Source organism: Cydia amplana, chromosome 13 (genome assembly GCF_948474715.1).
Source record: "Cydia amplana chromosome 13, ilCydAmpl1.1, whole genome shotgun sequence".
In the NCBI taxonomy this organism is placed as follows: domain Eukaryota; kingdom Metazoa; phylum Arthropoda; class Insecta; order Lepidoptera; family Tortricidae; genus Cydia; species Cydia amplana.
In genome coordinates this window covers 1744275-1769350 of record NC_086081.1, presented here as the reverse complement: position 1 = coordinate 1769350, position 25076 = coordinate 1744275, and the positions used below count along the sequence as shown (strand labels likewise).

The following is a 25076-nucleotide window of genomic DNA, read 5'->3' as shown; positions in this document are numbered from 1 at the left end:
AATGTGGGCAGGAGGAAGGTGACTTAAATCACATTTTTCTTGCATGCCCTTTATATAATCATGATTATCTTTATGCGGATCTTTTTCACCTTAAAGTTTCCTTACCTACTTCTATTATACAATTGATTAAATCCAAAGACAAATTTATATTTTTAGCTCTAGCTTCTTTCTGTGAACTTAATAAATTGAAACTTTGATATATACCATTTTTGAAATCAGCAACTATTATTAATTATCTCATTATATAGTCCGTCAACCAAATCTTGTCAGTAGCAATGTAAAGCTAACTAAAGTAGGGCAACACTCAAAGAGCAGTATTGCGCTAAGAATAGCAGCAATGTACATCGAACCAAAAGATTTTTTTTTTCCGCTGAGCGCGCCCTGCGTACGTCAATTCAAATTGTCACTCGCGGTTTATTGAAAAAATTTGAAACATGGACGGACAATTTAAAAGCGATGTTAAAACAATGTTAATCAAAATGATGAACAAATTTGAAGATATCAAAAACAACTTCCTATCGTAGTGCTTATATTCTCTTTGTTCCCTATCTATGTCTTCTATGTTTACTAAAATAAAATCATATCAAAATGCAGATAATTAGATAGTGCATATATTTGTTATTTACAATATAATATGCCACTTGTTAATGTAAATTAGTGTACTCTTCTGGATGAATATGACATACCTGTGTAATTTTTTTGATTGGTATATATTGTACAATAGGATTACATATTAAAAATAAAACAATTGGTACAACTGATATTTGGGTGTTTATTTAATTTAAAGGTAAATAAGATAAGGGTCACTTTAGCTTACACTATAATTCAGGTCATTAATTGAAAAAATATAATGAAGTTAACAATGTTACCGGGTCACTTCAACCAAGCATAATACTCTGTAGTATTCTATTGCATCTTTGTAAATAGTCACAACTGATTGCTGAAAATATTAGACATGTGGGCCTATGGACGGTTTCCAGGACACAATTTATGGTCTTGTTGGATAGATTTAGGCATACGTTTTAATTTTATTTATGCCTTTTAACCCTAAAACAAAAAAACTGAACATAATCTTAAAAGTTCGAAAGAGTTCTTCCAGTATGTACTTGTCATAACCTCAATTTTTAGTAATGTTTACCATCAACGAGCATGATTGTACATTGTAGGCCCCTTAGCTTTGCTTATTCTTATTTAATGTATTGGTATTTAATGGTGACAGCAGAAATATCTCTTGAAACAGAAACGATTCAGAATGAAAACCAAATGAAAACAACAGAGGGCTACCGCCAATACCGTTATAAGGTGACGGCTGTCGTTCACGATCCACATTCCACAGATAAAACACAGATGACACGCATTTTGGAATTATTCGAACACAGTGTTGCTAACCCGCGATTTTTCAAATTTGCCGCCTTTTACTACTGACAAGATTTGGTTGACGGACTTTAATTCCTAAATTTTCGATTTATATACATATCGACATGACACTGGCTACTGTAATAAACGCCATTAAAAAAAAAAAAAAAAAAAAAAAAAAAAAACATTGTTTGATGACGAGAAAACATTTGATGTTTTCATTTGCTCCTTTTTAGTGGACTAATTCAATTAAAATGTAAATGAATTCTGTACGTGGCATTTCTATGTGATATTTTGAGTCACTAGTCCATCGTATTTACCTAAAAATGCTCAACGTAGAGAAAACTTGTCGAACGTGCATGAAAACCTGTGAAATATTAATAGACCTCTATGCGCCTTTGAAGCAAACTTTGAAGTCGGAAAATGAGAAATGTCCTACGCTGTCTGAGATTTTGGAAGTCTGTACGGCTACGCAGGTATTATTAGCTTCGTCAGCAATGTTTGACATTCACAATGTTTGATCATTATGTAAGATACTAATTAAAAAGTCGTCATGATTTCAGGTATCTAAAGAGGATGGGTTTCCACAAAAATTATGCGAGGAATGTGTTAAAGCACTTCAATTCACCTACTCCTTTCGAATGCAAGTGCTTAATTCCTATGCAGAGTTCAGGAAAATAATTGAAGCACAAGCAAATGTGAAAAATGAAGAAATTGATGTAGAACTCAAGACCGAAAGCCAATTCGATTATGATTTCTGTTATGACGATTTTCTACTCGACGACTTTCCCAAACATGAGACTGAAGACAAAACTTACGAGTGCAGCATATGCAACAAGCAGTATACTAATGAAAAAAGGTTTATTAACCATTTAAAAACACACGGAGAACCCAATTTGCCTTGTCCTGTGTGTACTAAAACTTTTCATAAGCAATCTGCCCTGAACCGCCACTTAGCAAAACACTACAAGTGTAATATATGCCTTAATTACTTTGAAACGGAAAAGTTACTATTAGACCATATGACAGAGCATGTAGACGTTGAGATTAAGACTGAACAAGTAGATGTGTACAAATGTTCCGAATGTGATGTAGCGTATACTAAACAGAGATCTTTAGCTATGCATATGAAAAAGCATAAAGGCAAGGGGAAAAAGGAGAAAAGTTTCTATTGTGATGTCTGCGGAAAGCAATTTGGGTTGAAGACGTTGCTTCGGAGACACATGAAGTTGCATAGCGAAGAGCGACCATATCAGTGCCTGAAGTGTAACAAAAGTTACTCAAGGCACGACCAGTATACTGAGCATATGAATAGGCATAATGGAATCAAACCTAATGTGTGTCCACATTGTAGTAAAGGTATTTCTTTTAAATAATTCTGTTTGATTTTTAATATTTTTGGTCTGTAAAAGTATCTTTCTATTAGGTAAAAGTATCTTTCTATTAGGTAAAAGTAATCAAATGCTAAAAGCACCATTTACCAAGCTTTAACAAAACCAAGTTTACAATTTTTATCAAAAGTTTGCAGTTGGGTCAATCAACTATTTCTTGTTGTTATTCTGTCCCATCAGCGAGGAGACAATAGTAGCATAGATTGTTAGAAGAACTGCTGTACCATGTTCTAGTAACATGCTCAGTAGATGTCCCATTGTGGAAAGGTCTTATTACTACCATAAAATGCAAGTTGGGTTCATTTAAATATGAAAAACCTAGAAGCTCAGGAGACCGTAATCATAGCAACGAGTGACAGGAAAAAGTTAATTAACCCAGTTATTTGTAAATTGCTGGCATGCTTTGCTGAATCCTTAATTTTATGAAATCTGTTTACATGTATGTTATTGTTAGTCTTTAAAGTATTTATAACATGGGCCAGGCCCGACTAAATCAATATTTATAAATGCATTTTTTTCAGTTTCTTGTCCTGAAAAAAATTTACCCATTTTTTTCGAAAATCCCTCTGTTTCAGCATTCAGCCAACTCTGCACCCTTAAAGACCACATCCGCACGCACACCGGTGAAACTCCATACCTCTGCTCCGAGTGTGGCAAGGGCTTCAACAACAGCTCTAATCTGCGGCAACACATGATCAGGCACACCGGGCTTAAACCCTACGCCTGTAACTTGTGCCCAAAGAGATTTTCAACTAAAGGTGAGTTGGTTGGTGTACAAATAGCAACACTCTTAGCTGTCCATCGGTGGACCTTATGCCTTTGTAATAAGGTTTACAAACTGTCAGTTAACAGTGTGGGTGATGGTACAGTCGGCCAAAAATGTGGTCTACCACCCTACGGTTGAGGTTCGTTGAACGTCATGAGACAACAAGGTCGATTTGACATGAATGTCGGTGACAATTTTATTGTCAACCTTAGCGAACCTTAGCAATTGTATACCTATACCTATACCTAATTTTATTTATTTTTAGGGTTCCGTACCCAAAGGGTAAAAAACGGGACCCTATTACTAAGACTTCGCTGTCCGTCCGTCCGTCTGTCACCAGGCTGTATCTCATGAACAGCGATAGCTAGACAGTTGAAATTTTCACAAATGATGTATTTCTGTTGCCGCTATAACAACAAATACTAAAAATAAAATAAAATTAATATTTAAGGGGGTCTCCCATACAACAAACACGATTTTTTTGCTCTATTTTTTGTTGATGGTGCGGAACCCTTCGTGCGCGAGTCCGACTCGCACTTGTTAATATTATCTCAAATGTATACATACCTATGGATCGTTGTTGTCTGGAATAAATGATTTATTATTATTATTTATTAGCGAAACTTTAGTCAAAACTGGTCAATCAAACTTTAGTCAAGACCATTTTCTTGGCCCACTGTACTTGCAATTCAGATGTGCAGGTTGCAGAAAGTTTCCAAAAAGTGGGGTAGTTTTCGGAAACTTCGTCATAGGAAACAGGAAATTTTCATTTTGGATATGAGAAGTTTACGAAATGATTTCATGTGCATTTTTCAAGCTTTCCCATAGCACATCAGTAAGTACTTGCAATATTGAGCTGTCGAGATGGTTCTTAGATATGTTTCCACTCACTAGATGGCGCTGTTTTAGTTTCGTCGGAAAATTTAAAATTTTAGTTGTACATGTGCAATTGTCCAGGTCAAATGACGTGTCACATCGGCACCCACACCGGGGTCCACCCATACAAGTGCGACGAGTGTGGCGCCGCCTTTACCAAACCCACCTCGCTGAAGAAACACAAGCTGATACACCTGGGCATCAAACCCTTCGCCTGCGATACCTGCAGCATGCGGTACGTGTAACCAGATCAATCTATTGTAAGAGTTTTTAAATAATGAGAAAATCGTGCTTTTTAATTTCGAAAGCTGATATTTTTAAGATAAAATATTTTCCGTTTTCAGATTCTCGTGCAAAGACCACCTCAAGCGCCACTATCGCATCCACACCGGGGAGAAACCTTACAAGTGCAAGTACTGCGACCGCGCCTTCACGCAGAGCAACGACTTGGCCAAACACACTCGCATGCATGTCGGACAGAACATTTACCAGTAAGTAACAATGTTGGACTTAGAATACTGCCTTGAACTACTCCATAGTAAGTAGAAACAATATCGGACTATGAACCTCTAGGTACTTTATACTAACTCTAGCTTTAGACCTAACAAGTGCAAGTTATTCGTCTTGGCCAAGTAACAATGCTGGGCCAAGAACACTGCCTTTAGGTACTCCATAGTAAGTACAAACAATATCGGGCCATTAACAGTGCCTTGAGGTACTCCACATCAACTCTAGCTTTAAACCTTATAAGTGCAATATTGCGACCGAGCCTTCACTAAGACTTTGCCAAACACGCGCGTGCACGTCGGATAACTATTTACCAGTAAGTGTTTAGAAATAATGTTGGGCCAAGAACACACCCTTGAGGTACTCTACAAAAGCAGCTAGAAACTAACTGGCGTTCAGGAGGTTATAAGGTGCTTGTTATAAATCTAACTTTGTCCTTTCCTGTACGACTTTTATTTTAAGTAACTTAGGACATCTCTATAACCAGCGTGTTCTATGCAGCGTTGACAAGAATTGAGTTACCTAGAGGTAACAAACGATGTCGAATGCTTTTTTACGGTCCACAATACATTTTACCATATATATAATTTAGGGTTACGACTTAAATTCTTTATAATAGGTATTTGACTGTATTTAAAATAAATTATTTTCACCATGCATGAAATAAAACACCAGAAGATTAATGGAGAAACGTAGGCAGCAGTTATTTTTTAGACACAATTTCTATTTTAAAACCCGTATCAAACTATAAAGAGTAGGTTATTTGATCGTGACATCACATGCTAGTGTTTCATATAAATTCCATAGAAGGAAAATTGTTTTGACAGTTCGAAAAAAGAAACTGATTTGACTATTAGGTAGTCAAATACCCTATTATATAATCTTATACCTTTAAACGAGCAATTCTTGTTTATTTATTTATATGTATATATAATTATTTTGAGGATATCGGAAACGGCTCTAACGATTTCGATTAAAATTGCTATATGAGGGTTTTCGGGGGCGAAAAGTCGATCTAGCTAGGTCTTACCTGTGGGAAAATACGGATTTTTGAGTTATTGTATGTTTTCCGAGCAAAGCTCGGTCTCCCAGATATTATGACTATAAACTAAGTTGAGGACTAACTATATTTTAAGGAAACTAAATATAGCTGGTCAACCAAATCTTGTCAGTAAGAAAAGGCGCGAAATCCAAATTTTCTATGGGACGATATCCCTTCGCGCCTACATTTTTCAAATTTGCCGCCTTTTTCTACTGTCAAGATCTGGTTGACCAAGTATATATGTTAAACCCACAGATGCACCCAGTGCGATATGCGCTTCCGTCTCCTCAGCGAGCTGAAACAGCACTACCCCTCACACTACATCCCCAGCGGGGATCCCCCCCTCCCCCCCCCCTAAGGAATCCTTGGACGCGCTCAAACCATGCGAGGAAAACAAGGATGGCACTATTACTATCACGTTCAGTAGCAACGGGATGGACAAGGATGGGTTGCATGGGAACATTACTATTGACATTACACCGCAAAGTTAAAGTATAAATTTAATAAATGTGGCGTTCCATGCCTAAAGGGTCCGTATGCTTTATGTGCGTAAGGACCCTATTCACATGGAAAGCCACAAATGATGTACTCAGCCATATTGTAAAATTAACATTCCTTTTATTTTATATTATTATACCAACGCCATAATTTGTAGCGATTTTGAAGAACCAATCATTGGGTGATCATAAAATTGTAACGAAAAGTGCTGGTGGCCTAGCGGTAAGAGCGTGCGACTTGCAATCCGGAGGTCGCGGGTTCGAACCCCGGCTCGTACCAATGAGTTTTTCGGAACTTATGTACGAAATATCATTCGATATTTACCAGTCGCTTTTCGGTGAAGGAAAACATCGTGAGGAAACCGGACTAATCCCGATACGGGCCTAGTTTACCCTCTGGGTTGGAAGGTCAGATGGCAGTCGCTTTCGTAAAAACTAGTGCCCACGCCAATTACTGGGATTAGTTGCCAAGCGGACCCCAGTGGCAAAATGCCGGGACAACGCGAGGAAGATGGTAAAATTGTAACGAAACTAATAGGTAACAAAGCACTTATTCCATTTCCATAAGGTTCTAAATCGCATATCTTTCATATGGTAAACTTTTGACCACCTTAACTTTCTTATATGTAAACCCTCAATTGTAAACTCAAGTTCATTATCTCCCAAAAGGTTAAAGGTTCCCATTTGAATGAAATGTGTAAAATAGCAATGAAAATGGGTCACTTTGTATAGGTAATTAAAAATAAACCGTTTCAAAAGAAGCTTGTAAAGTTTTAAGTAGGTTCTAACTGTGGTTATTATTATAATTAGTAAGTTAAATACTGCCTTCATACAAGGCAGTAATAAAAATGCCTTATAAAAATCTCTCTAGACTAAGACATGGCTTTACTTAATTAAGTCAGTTTTAAACGGTTTTTTAACCTTTTGGACGCCAATGGCCGATATATACGCACCGCAGGTCCAACGCCAAAGACGGATTAATCGGTCATAGACCACAGAGCAACATAGACCTAGGTGCATATGCATAAAGTTCAATTTTAGTTACACTTCGGTGACGTGGCGTCTGAGTGACAGCTTTTGTGTTTGACACGGCGTCCAAAAGGTTAACCTTTTAACCGCCGTAGAGTTTTTCATCGATCGTGCTCATGTCGCCGCGAATATACACCATAGAGAAATATAAGTAAAGAAAGTGTGGTAACTCCATACATCAGTTTTCTTACCAAAACGCGAGTTATTTCATAGTCGACATCTAGCGTCAAGTAGCGGAAATTATCAGTACTGCTTGTTGACAATAGATGTCGCGGCGAACGAAAACTACATATAATGCTCGACAATTTTTAGCTAATATTATAACCGGATTAACCGGAACACTATTTTCAACTCCTTCCGCTTATAGTATTAGTTGTAAATTGTTTTAGTAGCAGATTTTTCGTCAGTAGCGAACCTTGTGACATCTAGTGTCAAGTAGCGGTACTGATAGTTCTACTACTTGACGTTAGATGTCGACTACGAAATTACTCGCGTTTTGGTAAGAAAACTGATGTATGGTGTAACCACTCTTTCTTTACTTATATTTTCTCTATGGTCATAGAGAAAAAAATACATAGAGTGCTCACTCCATACATCAGTTCAGACTATTAATTTCGGTGTCTACATCTAGCATCGAGTAGCGGAACTATCAGTACTGCTACTTGACAATAGATGTAGCATCGACCGGAAAGTCTTATCTCAACAGCATAAGACTTTCCGGTCGGTGCTACATCTATTGTCAAGTAGCAGTACTGGTAGTTCCGCTACTCGATGCTAGATGCTAATAGTCTTTTTGGTACTAAAACTGATGTATGGAGTGAGCACTCTATGTATTTTTTTCTCTATGCTATGGTTACACGAAGTGTTGTCTTATTTATCAGACCGCGGCGAAATGAGCCCGATTTTGTATGTCTTATAATGTCAGTCTACGGTTAAAAGGTTAATTTTTTAGTAAGTAACAGTACAAAAGTGTTTTATAAATGTATCTACACGAATTGGTGTTCTCAAATAGATTAAGATTTTCAACCGTCCTAAGTATGTGAAAGTAGTTTTCTTTTATACGAGTGTGCAAACTAAAACAAAACTATATTGATTTGGATACTTTGACATAATTTGCATGCATAAAGATAATTATGTTTGGTTTTATAATATAAATCCAAATTTAAAAAACAGCTTAAATATTTGGAAAATATTTGCTCATAATTCAGTATTAAATATATTTGGCATTAAAACGCTGTAAGCGTTATTTTGTTATAAATATAATTGGTTTATTGCATCTATATTTATTGATTTAAAACCATAAATGTACATATTGTATATTTGTTTTATGTTATATTTAAATTAATGAAAGACACGTAATTTAGTGTCAAATGTTGCAGCTGCTAATTTGACAGCTAAAGTAGATGGCGTTGTCTTTTTTATGGTAATTAGTTTGCCAAGCATTAGTGTCATGAATGTGGCCTTATAGCACCATCTGATTCCACAAAATTGCGAGTTCACTATTTTGAAATTTTTTAACTAAGTACTTTACTGGTTTGGTAAATTGTAACCGTAGCTTATGCACATTTTAAACTCCTTGGATGAGATTGTCGCTGTTATTAGCTTAATCATATCATATTAAATTAACCGTTTTTTTAATTGATCTTTGAGGCAGCTATAGTTCGTTTTTTTAGCATTAGAAAGAAGTTGAAAGAAGGTAAGCGATTTTGACGTCTTTTAATTGAAAAACGCTTTTTAAAAATCAATAACTATTACTTATGAATTTATGAAAGCAGAAGACTATAAAAGATCGTATCAGATTCATAATTGTTACATATTTACCGTAAGTTATTTTTAAAATGTGTTTTTCAATTAAAAGACACATCAAGATTGTTTACCTTATTTCTAATGCTAAAAAAAAACGAACTATACCTACTTTAAAAATTAAATAAAACAGTGGCGTATATTCACTGATTGTATTATATTTTTCACCACACCAGCTCGGAAAGGCTTACTTTTGCACTTCAAAAACGGATTCACATGTAATCAAATGCAAATTTTGAGTTTTCTTATGTTTGCTGGTAGAATTGACTTTTAAATGATGATTTTGGATGATAAACATTTAATAACAATCATTTGAATTTGATTTGGTTTGATTTTGTTCAATATTTTACATTTAATATTTGCTTCGGGTTGGTGTGGTGAAAAATTTTGCGTTTCACTCGGGGGCAAATTTTGTTTAACCCTCGTGCTTTGAAACCCTCGCAACGCTCAAGATTCCAATTTTCGAACCACTCGCTACGCTAATGGTCCAATTTTCGAATCTTTCGCTTGCTCGGGTATCAATATTAGCACGAGCGGTTAAACAACAACTTTGCCCCCTTGTAAAACAAATAACTATTGTTTGTAGTTGGAAAACAACGTGTTTCGAATTTGACAGCTAATGTAGTATGGTGTACGGCTACGTACAGTCAGCAGCGGAAGTAGCTAATCGGGCGAGGTGTTCAAAATTACCTTGACACGTTCTTATTCTCTTAACAATAAAGTCACGTCAAGATCATTTTGAACATCTGCCCGCTTATCAACTTTGCTGCTGACTATTCGTAACTAATAATCTGTGAAAACTTGTCTAAACACTGTTTAAGGCATAGTATATACTAGCGACCCGCCCCGGCTTTGCACGGGTTAACAAATTATACATAAATCTTCCTCTTGAATCACTATCTATTTAAAAAAACCGGCCAAGTGCGAGTCGGACTCGCGCACGGAGGGTTCCGCACCATCAACAAAAAACAAGCAAAAAAACGGTCACCCATCCAAGTACTGACCCCGCCCGACGTTGCTTAACTTCGGTCAAAAATCACGTTTGTTGTATGGGAGCCCCACTTAAATCCTTATTTTATTCTGTTTTTAGTATTTGTTGTTATAGCGGCAACAGAAATACATCATCTGTGAAAATTTCAACTGTCTAGCTATCACGGTTCGTGAGATACAGCCTGGTGACAGACGGACGGACGGACGGACGGACGGACGGACGGATGGACGGACGGACAGCGGAGTCTTAGTAATAGGGTCCCGTTTTTACCCTTTGGGTACGGAACCCTAAAAACCGCATTTAAATCCGTTGCGTAGTTTTAAAGATCTAAGCATATATATAGGGACATACAGCGGGAAGCGACTTTGTTTTATTTTTATACTATGTAGTGATAAGTTGTGGTTACTCTGTAGTTTACGGTTTGTGCTAATGCTGCACTCTGGCGGCAGAATATTGCAGTAAACTCCCTATTAATCTTTGCAACTTTTAAACATTGACTTCTTAAGTATTAAAAAAACGTGGCGCTATTATTTTATAAGTTTAGAATTAAGTGTTTTTATTTAGATATTTACCTGTATGAGGCTTTCCATGTCATTATCATTACGTTAGTTTTCATAATTTTAGAGGAGTTTGGGTACAAATATTTATTTAGTTCCAATGCATTTAGTTCGTGTACAAATTATTATAATATACAATATGTTCCAGTCTATATTTGTGTTTTTATTATAAATCCCTTTCGAAAAATGGAGTCTTGAGCGTTGCGAGGGTTTCAAGGCACGAGGGTTAAACAAATTTTGCCACCGAGAGAAACACAATTTTTTTCACCACACTCGCTACGCTCTTGGTTCAATTTTGGAATCCTTCGCTTGCTCGGGTACCAACCGATATTAGCACGAGAGGTTAAACAGCAACTTTGCCCCCTTGTAATACAAATAACTTTATTTTTTACGTATAACCGGTCAAAAAACTTCGTCAGTGGGAAAAGGCGTGAAATTAAAATTATGCCCGAAAAATAACCGAATATCGGTTATAATCGGTTACGGTTATTTTCGCCAAAAAATTATAAATTTACAATAAAGTAATAAAAAAATACGAAAATAAAGGTATACAGTATTAGGGAATGTGAGTATGTCTTCGTTTTTTAATAAAACACAAAAATACAGTAAAAGTAAAATATGACCTTGAACGTGATACAATATTCAATAAAAATATTTTATAAATAAGGGAAGTAAATTTGGTATATTTTAAATCCCACCAAAAACATAAATGTAAAAAAGGAGAGCCAAGTTCAATACAAAAATTATGCATGGCTGTGGGCTTCGCCGCAAAAAGAATGGAGATCTAAATGAGTGCCAAGTTCTATGCAAAATCCAAACATGTATTTATAGGAAAAAATAACATTATGAACAAGTATTAAAAACTCTATTTCTTTGCTTTATTGCATACCTATAACAATTGCTATTATTTAAAAAAAATGTGAGATCTTAAAGTAGATTAGATTTGACTTGGCCTAAATAAAGTTTTTTTATTGCAATTTCATAAGTTTGTTTCATTACCATCCACTGATAAAATTACCATCCAATGCCCATTTCATTACCAGCGCGTAGTTCATTACCACCAGTCTTATTAAATGAAAAGCAATAAGGTTACGAAGGTGCCTTTAGCATAAAAGTGTCAATAAATGAATCCACAATGCATGAAAACCCAAAAATTTACCGTTTAAAAGTACAAATCGAGAGAACATCACCGATTTGCACGAAATGAGAGAACGACCCGCGTACGAGAGGGAAACTGCGAGGGAGTTTTCATGTAAACGATAAATAAGTAGGATATTTTTGGCTAATATTATCAAGAATTTCGAAAATGTAAAATCTTAGATTAGACCCGTAAGTTGGAGACGGGGGGCAAAAGTTAGGGAATTTTAGGTATTTTGTTCTTTTACGTTTACCTAAGCGTTTTTTACACAGTCCTGTTTATTGTGAATTCAATGGATATTTATTTATTGGTAAAATTATTATACTTACTATCATCATCATCATACTTATTAATATGTACTTGGGCGAAGATTTGCCAACCACGGGGTTATTACGATGTTACCGACCGAAAAGGCAAAAGTGTCATTATTCATGATAGTGTCGGGGCCGTAATAAAGCTGCAGGCGCAGCACGGTTCCATTTCTATCGCATATCACTATGCGCGTCCCTTTCGCACTTACAAACTTGTAAGAACGTGACAGGCATGGTGACAAGCGATAAAAAATAATTAATTAAAAATTAAAAAACACGACTGCAGTTTAAAAGCGAACTGAAAAGCTAAAAATAATTTTAGTTATGTTAGTTACTCAACTTAATGAATGTAAATTAGAATATAAGTGTTCAGTCAGGGTCATAAACAGCAAATGCAAAAGTTTAGGCTCATTTAGGATCGTGACTGTACCTGTATATTTTATTTTGATTGCAGTCGGGGACCTAGATGTATTAAAATTTACCCATTTAAAAGGTCCCCGACTGCAATATACATAGTTCCTTCAAGGAGCTTTCATCATGCTAATTTTTGATATGTTACCATGAAACGTGCCAGAGGCGTATTTACAAATTTGGCGCCCCGGGCCATTTTGATTTGCCGCCCCCCTTCATCAGTGACGATAAAGTATTTTATTTAGGATAAAACCTGCAACAAGTACCTTTGGGGTGTGAAATAAAAAAAACGAAACATTTACCATTTACTCACATAGGCATTTATATTGTTTCCTATGTACAAATTGGTTGACAAAATCATCAATGACGCTGTCGTAATTTAAAACGTTCGTCAGCTCAGCTTCTATATTAAGAAGAGCTAAGCTATTCAGGCGCTCTTGGCTGATGGGCCCGGCCACATATGTCAGCGGTGCGACGCCACCGCCGCCGCGCGGCGCCGCAAACCGCTCTGCGGCGTCGCCCGCCGCACCGCAAAATTTAGCGGTGCCGCCGAGCGGCGTGCGTCGCCGCGTGCGATGCCGCGCTGCATAGTAAAGAATAAAAATTCGACTACCAGTTGTATGATCAGACATGAATACCTTCATACGTGTTCTGCTCTTGCTGTTGTCGAGGTGATATTTTGCTTAAAAGTTCTTCAAAACACGGCACATACATTCGAAAATAGTTATAAAATTTATTTTCAGTCATCTTCAACGCCTCGTATTTTCTTTTGAAATGATTTCCATCTTCATTCATTATACGAAGATATGAGTTCACCCAATTTTTTCTTTTTAATTGTTTTTTATTTCTGCGCCTTCTTAACAACAGCAAGAGCAGAACACGTGTGATAGCGCTGGCGGTACACCGAGAAATTCAGTAAAGAGCGTACTCCCATCTTAAAGGCCGGCAACGCGCTTGCAACCCTTCTGGTGTTGCGAGTGTCCATGGGCGGCGGTAATCGCTTACCATCAGGTGATCCGTCTGCTCGTTTGCCTCCTATATCATAAAAAAAATGCTGCAAATGATGTTAAAGGTATGAAAATCGGTACGATTGATATTTAGGACATTTGAAACAATTTGACCCGAAGCACCAACAAATAAAAAAAAGAGATGAGGACTTCATCTTTTTTTGTATGGAATTTAAAAAAAAATTGTTTAGAAACATATCGTGTGTGCTATTAATCGAAAGGGCTTTCTGAGCCGATTCTAAAAATATATCATATCATTATATTTCAGTCATTTTTTTTAATTATAATAAAAATAGTTTTCAAAACATACCAATAAGTTTGGGCTTCTCCAGATACAATATCGTTCAATTTTTTTTGTAAAATATACCTCAAATTATACCTAATATGAGTATATAAAAAAAAAATACTAATTGTAAATATTTTCAAAATTGCTTTATTAGGATTAGATATGAGGATATTAGGTATAATTTGAGGTATATGTTACAAAAAAAAATAACGGTATTGCATCTGGAGAAGCTCAAACTTGGTATGTCTTGAAAATTAGTTTTATTATAATAAAAAAAAAATTACTCAAATGTAATGTGATATATTTTTGGAATCGGCTCAGAAATACCTTTCGTGTAATACCACACACGATAGGTTTCTAAACAATTTTTTTTATTCTATACAAAAAAATATGACGTCATAACTCCCCTCCTATTTTTTTTTATTTGTTGGTGCTTCGGGTCAAATTGTTTCAAATGTCCTAAAGATAAATCGTACCGATTTTCATACCTTTAACACTATTTGCAGCGTTTTTGGCGAACCGCTATCGCTATGAAGGGCTATGTCTGATCAAACAACTGGTAGTCGAATTTTATTTTTTATGTACTATGCAGCGCGGCATCGCACGTGTCGCCGCACGCCGCTCGGCGGCACCGCGTGCGGCGCCGCAGCGCGGCACCACTAAATTTTGCGGTGCGGCGGGCGACGCCTTAGAGCGTTTTGCGGCGCCGCAGATTTCTGCGGTGCCACCCGCGCGGCGGCGGCAGCATCGCACCGCTTACATGTGGCCGGGCCCTGGAACGTAGATAATTTTTTATTCTTTTGAGTGCAGAAAATGATCGTTCTGCACTGCAATTAGTCACTGCGGTGCAAAGAAAAATGCGTAATGATGATATTTCTACATACCTATGGGAATGCTTCTTTAAGGTCCTTATTTTTTATGAGTAAGCTTAGTTGCCTTATTAAGCTCATTTTATTTTCGTAGGCGGTCAGAAAATGTTTTAATAAAACACATTCGTCTTGTAGGTCTACCGCGAGATCTAACGGGTATACTGTTTGAAGGTTTACGGCACTCCTAACTTCTGCCTCAGACATTGTGTCTAATTTACCTAAGAAGACAAAATTGGCCGTCACTACGTCGTATTGACGTTTTGCGCTTCCTCAACTCGGCTAACAACTGATGAAACTGATCACGCCGTACTAATACTTCTTGAACGAAAATGTTGCTTAATTTAGGTACTTGTTGGTAGATATTTTAAGCAATTGGTGGGGTTTGAAGCGTTCGTTTGTTTATTAATTTAAATGTCAATTAAAATATAATAAAAAATATAGCTAAGTTTGATTATATAAGGCGCCCAGAAGGCTTCGCCGCCCCCCCGCGGCCTGCCGCCCCGGGCCATGGCCCCCTTGGCCCTAGGGTAAATACGCCCCTGAAACGTGCTTAAAACCTAAATAGGTGCTTAAAACCTAGATGTATTAAAATTTACCCATTTAAAAGGTCCCCGACTGCAATATACTAGTTCCTTCAAGGAGCTTTCATCATGCTAATTTTTGATATGTTACCATGAAACGTGCTTAAAACCTAAATTTTTAATTAATTATTTTTATTTTATGCATTTTAGTGATCATACAAACAACTATATTTTTTATGATTTAAGGCAATATACATAGTTCCTTCAAGTTCATTTTAGTGATCATACAAACAACTATATTTTTTATGATTTAAGGCAATATACATAGTTCCTTCAAGGAGCTTTTAATTAATTATTTATTTAATATTGCCTTCGGCCTTTGCAATTAAGAAACTTGGGGAAGTTCCAAAGAGCACGCACCTGGCTCACGCTCCGGGCCTTACGGCCCTACGCGGAGCTCGGCCTTCGAAATTAAGATGCTTGGGGAAGTTGGAAGCGCGCACCGAGCCTGGCTAAGGGCCTTCGGCCCTACGCGGAGCTCGGCCTTCGAAATTAAGATGCTTGGGGAAGTTGGAAGCGCGCACCGAGCCTGGCTCCGGGCCTTCGGCCCTACGCGGAGCTCGGCCTTCGGCCTTCGCAATTAAGAAACTTGGGGAACTTACAAAAAGCATCACGCACCTGGCTTACGCTCCGGGCCTTACGGCCCTACGCGGAGCTTGGCCTTCGGCCTTCGTAATTAAGAAACTTGGGGAAGATACAAAAAACACGCACCTGCCTTACGCTCCAGTCCTTCGGCCCTGTGAGGAGCTCGGCTTTCGGCCTTTGCAATTAGAATACTTGGGGATGTTGTATAAAGCGCGCACCGGGTCTGTTGTAACATGGCAAACCTGCATAGTGCAGCCACCGCGCGCACTGGCCGGTTGTAAAATAAAAACTAAGCCATTGGCCCGTCTTTTGTTTTTTCTCATCAATATTCAATTGGAATTCTGTTGCAAATTGCACAACTTTGATTTTATTTATTAAATGAGACTCGATGCTTATAATTTGTACTAAAAACTATATACGAAGGCTGCCACTAATGCAGGTAATATTTGTATAATTGTATATATAGTATTAAGTTTCTGTTTATGTTTAAATTAAACCTAATCCAAGTCTTATTTGTGCGTCACTGGTTTCCTGTAACGAAATGAGGCTTGGGTTAGGTTCCGACCCGACGTCTAAGAACGTACGATTGTTGCAGCCTTTACTTCTGCCTTAAAACTGAAGAGGTACTTATTACTGTTGCTGTTTCTTTTGATGGATATTTGCTGCTGAAGTTTTTCTCTGCGTGGACCTTGCTGATGCGGTAGCACCCGCGGCCAGAATTGATCGTTTGGTTCGACAAAGATCGGGATGCAAGAACGTTAAGGCCAGTGACGATATTTTATTTGTTTAGGCTTACGTACTGACGAAAATTACTTTATTTTATTGTACATATTTTTAATATTATATTGTTTTACTATATCAACCTAGTTTCATTTTCTACCGCTCTAGTTAGCCGGTTACACTGTCTTACGCTCCGGGCCTTCGTGTAGGGTATGCAGCTCGGCCTTTAGCCTTTCAAGAAATGTAGATTTTTACAAAAAAAATAGGTTATTAATGACACTTTCACACTTTTTTCTGTCAAAGTCGTTGCAGAGTTAGCTTAGACGGACTCTACAATCGTATCGATTAATAAATATAAGTTATTTGTACACATTTCGATTCCATTAGCGCAATTTGGAACATAGGTATTGGCTGCTTTTTAAACATGTGTTAAAAACTTTAAGTAGTATAATGTAATATGTACTATATTATGTTTTTTATGATCGGCGGTCAAAACCTTTCTTTTAATATCCGATTCAATAATAATATTTGGTTTCATGGGATTTGCTTTTCTTAACATATTTTGAAAATTCTTACTTTCTCAAAATTAGGCTTAAACCAAATCGGTTAAGGTATTCTGAAGTTATCGTGGAATAAAGAAACTCACATACATACAAACATGAACGCTGAAAACAATACTCTTTTTTTGGGCAGTCGTGTAAAAATAGGTATCGATCATGCTTATCAGTACGTATTTTAAATTCTCAATGTGTTGATTTATACTGAGTAAAGTAAAATAAACAACTATGTTAAACAATTACGCTTTTTTATTAATTTAATGAATTAGGTTTTCGAAGTGTGTACCACCGTATTCTGCACAAAGATTTAATTTTAAACGGATTTCATTATTTAGGTTTACAAAAGTGTTCTTTATTTCTTCGGAAGCCGTTCGAATTCTTAAAAATTCTTCTCCAGAGTTCATTGGTGTTGAGTAGGTATTCCTTATCTTTCAGAGTTCCCCATAGAAAAAAACCAATGGTGTTAAGTCGGGTGACCGGGCGGGCCAGGTTAGGACATTGCTTCCACGGCCAATCCACCTCTCAGGGTATTGTTCGTCTAAAGTGTCATTCAATAGAACTTGCTAACAATGTAAACAAAAGTTACTAGTAAATTGACATTTAGTGTCAATTTTAGTATGGCGGTTTGTTTACATAGTTAGCAAGTTCTATTGAATGACATTTTAGCCAATTTACGAACTTCTAGGCTGAAGTGGGTCCGTCGTGCCGGAACCACATAGTTCTTCGGGTTTCCGAATCCGTACACAATGTGAATATAGCCGGAGGATAATGCGGCATGGCGAATTTTATTTTTACAGTCAATAACATTTTTAAGATTTTATCTTGCGTGACAATCAGTTAATTATTACTTCATACTAATGAAAAATGTCATTTTAGTGACATTAATTTCACAAAATGGTTTTAAAAAAGCATTTAAATACAAAATGCAAAATACTTTTCAGATTTACTATTTCAAATGCAAAATACCAAATAGTTTTGCGTTTTGTATTTCAAATGCTAAATGCAAAATAGGTATTTTCAAAATGCTTTTTCAAAATAAAATACCTTTTGACTAGGGCTTCCAATACCGGGATCCCGGGATCCCGAAATACCGGGATTCCGTCTTTTTAAACTCATTTTTCAATACCGGTATTTTTAAACACAATAAATGTGCAGTATAAACCCTTTAACCCTTAAATGCATGACTTTTTCTTTTTACCCGAAATTAATATATGTATCACATAATTGTTTGCCGATTCTAGGAAAAATAGTTAAAAAAAATATAACTTCGATTTTCACTGCGAAATCAGTGTTAGAAGTTGAATTGGCTAAATCATATTTATGTAAATATGTAATTTTCAGTAATAGATATATGAAATTTTTTACTACCATTAGAAAGGTACACTATTTGTGATATACCTATGATAAAGTTTTTAAATATAAAATAATTACAAACCCCGAAAAATCTGCCCAAAATGACATACTAAAAATCATCAACTTCCAGGTTTTTCCAAGTTTTCCGACATTCCGTCTATAAACAAATGTAATTTTTATAAATTAAAATACTGCGTAAATTTATGTAATGATTCGGAAAATTTATTAGTTTTACTATTGAAATAATATACAAGAACAAATAGAATTTGTTTAATAATGCATAACATTTGATGTTTATGTTGTGTGTATAAATGCATCACTATGCATTTAAGGGTCACTTGCACTGCGTACTACGTATGCTATCAAAATCGTTGCAGACTTTACTTGGTCTAACTCTAACTGGCCTCTAGCCCTCATTTTATTATTGAAACAAGATTTGCCTATGCGTCAGGTAAATATTTAGTGGTTGGTGGTGGATGAATCCTGAAGTTATGTGAGTGATGTATTCATATCATATATTTTGATGATAGTGGACATTAAGCTTATAATTTTATCCAAAAATAAATCGAAAGAGCAAGGATAACTGTAATAATGGCAAACCAATTTTGACGGAAATTTGAAAAAAGTTGTCTGGTTGGTTAAGTTTGACTAAAAATGTGACTGGTGAGAGTGGTGAGGTGAAGTCAACAAATTGGATAAAATTATTGCCAACCTGGAGTGTGAAATAAAATTATTGCAGATGGCGGCATTGATTGTTTATTGTTGTAATAGCTTTTTGGACATATCTGGTATTCCGGTGAGCCTTTCTAATTCCCCTTTTCAATAAAACTATAATTTTTTAAGCGATTCATATCCAATACCGGGATGCCGGGATCCCGGTATTGATGAAGACAGTTTCGGTATTAATACCGGTATTGTGAGAAGTCCGGTATTTGGAAGCCCTACTTTTGACCAAATCTCAGATATTTTTGTTTATTTTAGGTATTTAGGTATTAGAATAGATAATGTTTGTCATTTTCGTTTCACATTGACACTAGTCAGACATAATAGTCGGTTTAGACTCTCGTGGCTCGCAAGCTCGTCGAGCTAATATAATTTAAACACTAACGGCACGGCATAAAGTTTATAACCGAATGACAAGCCGAATGCGAGTGTGTCGAGGCGAGCCACGAGACGCGCCGCGAGCCGAGCCGCGAATCTAAACGGCTATAAGGCGGGCACTCTGACCAAAGAAAAAAAAAGGGCGCGCATGGCTAGCAGACGCCTCTATCGGTCAAATTCGGCAATACAAGCGTCATTCGTTCATTTCATTTTGTTTGACTGGTAATGTTGGCTAAACTTAATCACAAAGTATTTTGCATTTTGAAATGAATATTAAAAATGCAAAATACATCTCGAAAAGTATTTCAAATAAAATACAAAATGTTTTTTACTAAAAGGCATTTAAATGCAAAATACAAAATAGGTATTTTGCATTTTGTATTTGCATTTTAAATAGAAGTATTTCAAATAAATCGCATCTCTGTTCCTTCAAATTCATTTTAGTGATCATACAAACAACTATATTTTTTATGATTTAAGGCAATATACATAGTTCCTTCAAGGAGCTTTTAATTAATTATTTATTTAATATTGCCTTCGGCCTTTGCAATTAAGAAACTTGGGGAAGTTCCAAAGAGCACGCACCTGGCTCACGCTCCGGGCCTTACGGACCTACGCGGAGCTCGGCCTTCGAAATTAAGATGCTTGGGGAAGTTGGAAGCGCGCACCGAGCCTGGCTAAGGGCCTTCGGCCCTACGCGGAGCTCGGCCTTCGAAATTAAGATGCTTGGGGAAGTTGGAAGCGCGCACCGAGCCTGGCTCCGGGCCTTCGGCCCTACGCGGAGCTCGGCCTTCGGCCTTCGCAATTAAGAAACTTGGGGAACTTACAAAAAGCATCACGCACCTGGCTTACGCTCCGGGCCTTACGGCCCTACGCGGAGCTCGGCCTTCGGAATTGTGATGCTTGGGGAAGTTGGAAGCGCGCACTGAGCCTGGCTAAGGGCCTTCGGCCCTACGCGGAGCTTGGCCTTCGGCCTTCGTAATTAAGAAACTTGGGGAAGATACAAAAAGCACGCACCTGCCTTACGCTCCAGTCCTTCGGCCCTGTGAGGAGCTCGGCTTTCGGCCTTTGCAATTAGAATACTTGGGGATGTTGTATAAAGCGCGCACCGGGTCTGTCTTACGCTCCGGGCCTTCGTGTAGGGTATGCAGCTCGGCCTTTAGCCTTTCAAGAAATGTAGATTTTTACAAAAAAAATAGGTTATTAATGACACTTTCACACTTTTTTCTGTCAAAGTCGTTGCAGAGTTAGCTTAGACGGACTCTACAATCGTATCGATTAATAAATATAAGTTATTTGTACACATTTCGATTCCATTAGCGCAATTTGGAACATAGGTATTGGCTGCTTTTTAAACATGTGTTAAAAACTTTAAGTAGTATAATGTAATATGTACTATATTATGTTTTTTATGATCGGCAGTCAAAACCTTTCTTTTAATATCCGATTCAATAATAATATTTGGTTTCATGGGATTTGCTTTTCTTAACATATTTTGAAAATTCTTACTTTCTCAAAATTAGGCTTAAACCAAATCGGTTAAGGTATTCTGAAGTTATCGTGGAATAAAGAAACTCACATACATACAAACATGAACGCTGAAAACAATACTCTTTTTTTGGGCAGTCGTGTAAAAATAGGTATCGATCATGCTTATCAGTACGTATTTTAAATTCTCAATGTGTTGATTTATACTGAGTAAAGTAAAATAAACAACTATGTTAAACAATTACGCTTTTTTATTAATTTAATGAATTAGGTTTTCGAAGTGTGTACCACCGTATTCTGCACAAAGATTTAATTTTAAACGGATTTCATTATTTAGGTTTACAAAAGTGTTCTTTATTTCTTCGGAAGCCGTTCGAATTCTTAAAAATTCTTCTCCAGAGTTCATTGGTGTTGAGTAGGTATTCCTTATCTTTCAGAGTTCCCCATAGAAAAAAACCAATGGTGTTAAGTCGGGTGACCGGGCGGGCCAGGTTAGGATATTGCTTCCACGGCCAATCCACCTCTCAGGGTATTGTTCGTCTAGCCAATTTACGAACTTCTAGGCTGAAGTGGGTCCGTCGTGCCGGAACCACATAGTTCTTCGGGTTTCCGAATCCGTACACAATGTGAATATCCGCTAAATGAGCCGGAGGATAATGCGGCATGGCGAATTTTATTTTTACAGTCAATAACATTTTTAAGATTTTATCTTGCGTGACAATCAGTTAATTATTTTTTTTTTTTTTTTTTTGTTAGAATGGCTTAATTATTACTTCATACTAATGAAAAATGTCATTTTAGTGACATTAATTTCAAACTATCAGCCAGTTATTGTGAAGGTAAATAGTTTGCACTCTCGCGATTGAGAACAGAATAAAATTTCGGTAGTGAAACCTTTTTGTAGGATAGATACCAAACTGGCTAATAAGAGTAATAAGTAATAACCATGCAGTTTATGATGCAGTTAGTGCGTCTGCGTGTAAAATTAGTTGGTGGCTACGTCACGCATTAGGGTGTGTTAGAATTAAGATTTGTTAACTTGTGATTTGTTTTAAATAATTCATATCTCTTAAATTATGGGTTTTTGGACTATAATTATGTTATATAACTTTATATACTCTAATTAGGCTCTAAAATCGTTGGTTTAAATCTTTCGGGTTATTAAATCCCGCGGTGTATATCAAAATATAGCTAATCCATTTCTCGCGTCGGAAATTGCTTGGACCATACACTTATAAGGCTGTATAGTTTTATTGTTAATTTCTTAGCGTATAATATTATACGATATAAAACATAACTAAATTACTTGTTTACTGAACCAACAACGTTTTCTATTTTTAGTATTTTAAGGTTCAAATGGAGGTCAAACTTCAAACTTCAAACTTCAACATATATTCAGCAAATAGGTCACAAGGGCACTTTTACACGTCAACATTGAATTTACATACAAGCAAAAAAATAATAATAATACATCAATTATGGCAAGTTGTATAGCAAGGGTATATGGGTGATTCTTAAATTGAGTCAAAAAATTTTTTTTTTTCATAAACGTTTTTATTTTTCACATATTATTACATATATCAAAAGTACATACAAAAAGCAGTTTTTTGATTCATATGGTCTAGCTTAATATCCTCAGGAAAGGTAAATAAAATGAGTACATAACCGCAGGGCAGCTTGTGGAACCGCAGGGCAGCTTGTGGCGAGCTGTTGGGGAGTAACGACCCCACGGATTCGAGTGCTCCCGAGAGTCGGTCAGGGTCTCCGCCTCTGGCATGTCTTCGTCGGTCGGAGTGGACCCCAAGGGGACCTGCAGGACTCTCAGCTCTGGCTTGCCTTCATTGGCCGTCCAGAGAGGAGTCGTTAGAACTATATGCTCCAGGGGTGGAAGTGAAAGATGCATAAGACGCGAGTTGGCACAGTGGCTGTTAACAGCCACTGGGTAGAAAGCGGCGCACACCTCTCGACACCCCTGAGCCGCTCACACCGATGTTGCTCCTGGTCGTCTTCGCGACGGCAGTTTCAGGGGCCCATCTAGTGCGTGGCAAGTCACCACCTGCCTCGATAACTTGTGAACACATTGTTATGGCAGGTGTCCGTACGTCTTTGTAATAACCCAGTCTCATAGTCCACCCAAACTTCAATCCATAGACCAGTATACTGTTCTCTTTTTCTACAATAGTCCCAATGCCTGCTGAGACCGGTTCATGGGTGTCTATTGTTGCACCTGGGAACGGGTTCCAGCAGGCGTTCTACATGACATAAAAGCTCTCCAAGGGGCCTCACGTGTTGGATCTGTGTCCCCACGCAAGCCTATCAAAAAACCGGGATTATAGGCCCGTGATATCCAAGGAGATACATCAACAATTATAAAATACAACTGCAACTACCAAATCAAACTAACGTAATACAATTACTTAGAGATGTATAAGGTCTCCTAATGTCGAATTACATAAAAAAACTATAATAATAATATTACCGATACATGGAAAAAAAAATCTAAACTTATTTAGAGGTGTAAATGTCTCTAAGTGTCAGAACTAAAAGATAACATAGTTTATCAAATTATCCTTAGAGATGTATAGGGTCTCCAAGAGTCAGAATCCTGTATGATTAACACATTCATTAAGAGAAAAGAAACATACGACATCCGAATGAGGCGTCTCACTGCAATTAAATTAAAAAATAAAGTTACTAAATATATTCAAAGTTATATAACTTCACGCGTGACATGCAGAGAGGAATGAAAATAGTGGGGGTTAATTGTAAATATAAAGAAAATAACCACCTTTTTAGAATTGTTCATGGCGGGCCAATATACTTTAGGTCCTATGTTACAACCTTGCATTAACAGATATTCGAAAACACCCTCACATTTTTGGTAAATTGCAAATAATACCGATTTGCACGAAATGCGAGAATGACCACGCAATCTATGTTCGAAATTCCAGTTTCATAACTTCAGCAGCTTCTGTGTGTGTTGTCATACAATAACATAAATCATACAAAGACTACGCAACGGAACCTAGTCAAATATTTCGCACCTATCACACGATCACGTACCACCAAGCCAAGAATCCATTGAAGTAAGCGTGGTGGTAGAATGGTGGTAGACAAGTGGTAGGGCTATTGTGGTGTCGCGACGCGCGGTCAACGCGCGCGAGGTAACGTTCTTAATTCAAAATTGGAACTTGGAATTCGTAAGGTGAGTGTTTGTTTTTAAATTTAGTTTATTTTTTTAGTGCTTTAGTTTTTTTTTTAATGTGGCCAGTGTTTAATTTAAAGTTTTGTGGACGTTCGCTAAAAAAGTTTTAAAGCGTTTAAAACTTACAATGGTGAAACTAAAAGTTGACTAATAGGTTCGGAAACAACTAAATTTGAAATAAAAGACTAAAAAATATAGTTAAGATTAGGCAATAACTGATCTAGTTAGTTGAAGATTGAAAAATAAACCTAGACTAAGTGAGCGGCATTTTTTATCGGACATTTCATTAACGTTTTGCAAAACCTGCAGATCTAGAAATCGGTTACTTACGCAAATAATTGCTCACTTAAATAGTGAAATATCTACTAATATAATTGCATCGTTTTATATGGTTAATTATAGGTTAATAATATATAATTTTCGGGAAACTTCCGATTGCGAAATATAATCTAAGAAAATCATGTGTTTGCATGCAATTCAATCACACAGTTAATTATATATACTTATGTTAATAATGAATCTTAGCATTTTCACGAGAAGATATTACCTAGTTAAATATACTTTTTATTTATTCTATAGGTACTTAATTTTTTATCACAAAATTAATTTAGGTAGGTATGATAGAGAGAATTAAGAACCTTGTAACATT

The 25076-nt window shown here is 36.8% G+C and overlaps 1 pseudogene; it reads left to right on the top strand.

Annotated features, from left to right (window-relative positions):
- The first annotated feature begins 1555 nt into the window (after window positions 1-1555).
- On the top strand, window positions 1556-6465 carry LOC134653216 (zinc finger protein 883-like; annotated as a pseudogene).
- The last annotated feature ends 18611 nt before the right edge of the window (window positions 6466-25076 follow it).